Genomic DNA, 3234 nt, shown 5'->3' with positions numbered 1-3234 from the left:
ACTCATGTCTGGAATGTGACTTCTGACAGGACTGAAGATGTCTGTATTAGGGTTTAGCTGTGGGGTCTGGAAGGGGCTTCCTCTTGTCTGGGGCTGATTAGGTCCATGGTTAATATATCCTACCCGTGTAAAAGACAGTAAATCTTCCTTTAATGTATTTAATTCTCTTTGAAATTTACTAATCTTTTCCATTTGTTCCAGTTGCAACTGGTGCTGGTTTTCTTGCCACTGCTGTAGTCTCTCTTCTTGTTTATTTTATCATTGTTCTTGTTTCTTTTCTTTCTCCTCCAACTATTGCTGTAGTCTCTCTTCTTGTTTCTTTTCTTTTTCCTCCAACCACTGCTGTAATCTCTCTTCTTGTTCATTTTCTTTCTCCTCCAACCATTGCTGTAATCTCTCTTCTTGTTTCTTTTCTTTTTCCTCCAACAACTGCTGTAATCTTCTTGTTTATTTTGCTATTCAAGCTGCCACTGTTGCAGGTTTTCTTGCCACTGCTGTTGTCTCTCTTCTTGTTTCTTTTCTTTTTCCTCCAACAACTGCTGTAATCTCTCTTCTTGTTTCTTATCTCGTTCTTCTTGTTTCTTTCCTTTCTCCTCTAACCACTGCTTCTTTTCTTGTTTATTTTCTCGTTCTTCTTGTTTCTTTCCTTTCTCCTCTAACCACTGCTTCTTTTCTTGTTTATTTTCTCGTTCTTCTTGTTTCTTTTATTGTTCTTGTATTACTGCCATCAAATCTGCTAAGTCTTAGTTTGATTTGCCACTTCTTGTTTCCATCCCACTTCTGACACCAATTTGTTACGTATCTGTTTGTTTGTTAATTTCCGGTAAAATTCTTTCTGAGGAACTTCAGTGATACAAGTCCTTTCTTGATTAAACCAATTTATTCTTTCTCGATACAAACTTTTAGTACACAGTAATTCCACAGTCAGTACGTTTCATGTCACTTTAAACTTAATAACTTTTACAATACACACTATAAATCACAGTGATTCACAATCTCAAAACTTCGCTCTCTACATGTGCAAAACACACACACTAGCTCGAAACAGAATCGTAAATTACCCAAAAAAAACGTAACTACTGTTCGCTTAACTATCCCCTCGGCCTTTCTCTGCCAGGCTTATATACTAACAAAGAGGAGTCTCGTTCACACTCGAGCTTCCCCAATAATTCGAGAAACTCAGTCACGCATGTGCTAGCAGCATCATGTGACTTCCGCTGTCATAACATAACTTTTGTGAGGTTTATGAAAGATGCACCAATCATTTGAAATTGATCTTCAATAAAAATTTTAGAATTTCTAGCTTTGCACTGCATCTTACAATAAGTGAAAAAGGTACTTCAGCAAAAATTCTTTTAAATGCTAAAATTACATGGAATAACTACACATGGATCAGAATATGTCTAAATTTCAGAGCTGATGTTAGTAGTACATTCCACATTTTTGTTTTGAACACTTGTACCATATTTTTTCCTGCTAAATAATTTTGCTTTGTAAACAACTTTTCAATGATATGATTTTTAAGCAATGAGAAACAGTGTTGTGTAATGTGCTGATAAAACACCAAGGTTTTTGAAAAGCTTTTCAAGACATATGTCCACGATTCTAAACCAACTTTCCATAAAACTGTTTGTATCTCTGGCCAATGCATTTTTCAGCAACAATACAGTCCACAGAGTGAATACTGGTAAGTATGCTGTTGAAACTATTGGGGTCAGGTTATTTGAATAAAGTAATTATACTTACACAATATTTCCTCTCCAGTTCTATACCCTAATTATTTTATTGTTGTTTCTCATATAGAGGTAACAGATGCCTTGAAAAATATGAATGCTATTGCACTTCACGACTGTTATTGATGTTAGGTTCATCTTCCTTTTCAACTCCTACATAATCAATGATAATATGTACATTTTCTTTCCTTTCTAAAATAGTGTGAAGCATCATTTGTGCATTCAAACATACAATATCTGAAACTGTAAATCTAAAAAAACAAAGTTAGTACTCTATCAGCCATGTCCTTCATATTTATAAAAACCCAAGAACAAAGTTAAGAGAACAGTATGTTTATTTTTCACATTTATGTTAATGTGAGAACAATAGATGAGCTGAACAATAGTTACTTTTAGTATTTAAAAAATTATGATGGAATTTTGTAGTGGAAAAGTATTTAATCCCAACATTAGAAGTGATGAAGCACAAGTCATTATTGTACTTGACACATGTCCATTTAGTTTTCAGAGAGAATCTGGAGACTGTACAAGTAATTAATCATATGATACAGTTACACTTTTTTAACATATTATATGTGAGTTTGGTGTTGGAAAATTATTTAGTTCCAAACCTTAAAACACAGATCATTATTACACCACAGTAAAACATATATATATATATATAAAACAACAAACAGGAAAGGTTTTAATATGGAGAAAAAAAATTTATATAAAATATACAGAAAGGAAGAAAGAAGTAAATTTTAAAACAGTTAGGAATAAAAATTAATATATCAAAACAAGGAGAGCTTAAAGAAACTGAGGATATTACTTAGACTTGGATGTTCATTTGAGATACATAGACTTTCTTTGACCAGAAGCTAGTAGTTTGAAGATCCTGATGTCAGAATTTTGAAGTTATCAAGTGATAAAGGGTGTTTACTAATTTGACAGTGTGTTTGAATGGGGTAAGCTCATGGACTTTAGAGTGGTTGACCAGTTCTACTTGAAACTCCTGTATGTTCATGGACACATATTTTTAACTGCATTTTGTTTTGTCAATATAGGTGGCTTTAAAGTCACCACAAGTGTATTTTTTTAAAACCCATGAACATAAAGGAGTAAATAGAATGTTTTTAGTTTTAAAGAAGTTGCAAACTTGGAAAAACAGATCTGAAAACTGTTTTACTGTAGTGATTCTTTTTTAAATTAGAATTCATTTTCTGTCTAATGAGTCTATATTATAAGTCATTACACATGATGTGTGTTTGTTTTTTACGATGAATCTGAAGATTGTACCAGTTGTTATTCATGTGTGACATAATTACGTATATCTTAAGAAAAGTTTGTATTAGTTTTCACTGTGAAGAGCATTTGGTTGAAAAGTTATAAATGTTCAAACAAAGGTTTTTACATAAATGGCACGTCTGTTTTTTGTGGATAATGTGAAGAATATACCTAAAATCATAAATAATACTCAACGTTAAACTGGTACACAGTTAAAAACATTTTATTTAGGCCT

General features: G+C 32.5%; 1 protein-coding gene across 4 annotated transcripts in view; it reads right to left on the bottom strand.

Annotated features, from left to right (window-relative positions):
• The window catches only part of LOC106466405 (transcription elongation factor SPT5-like), a 74795-nt gene that overhangs the window by 70027 nt on the left and 1534 nt on the right, over window positions 1-3234 (bottom strand). The window lies entirely within an intron of this gene.

The sequence above is a fragment of the Limulus polyphemus genome, unplaced genomic scaffold (genome assembly GCF_000517525.1).
Source record: "Limulus polyphemus unplaced genomic scaffold, Limulus_polyphemus-2.1.2 Scaffold2249, whole genome shotgun sequence".
In the NCBI taxonomy this organism is placed as follows: Eukaryota; Metazoa; Arthropoda; class Merostomata; order Xiphosura; family Limulidae; genus Limulus; species Limulus polyphemus.
The sequence above is the reverse complement of the archived record's forward strand: the minus strand, read 5'-3'. Positions and strand labels throughout refer to the sequence as shown.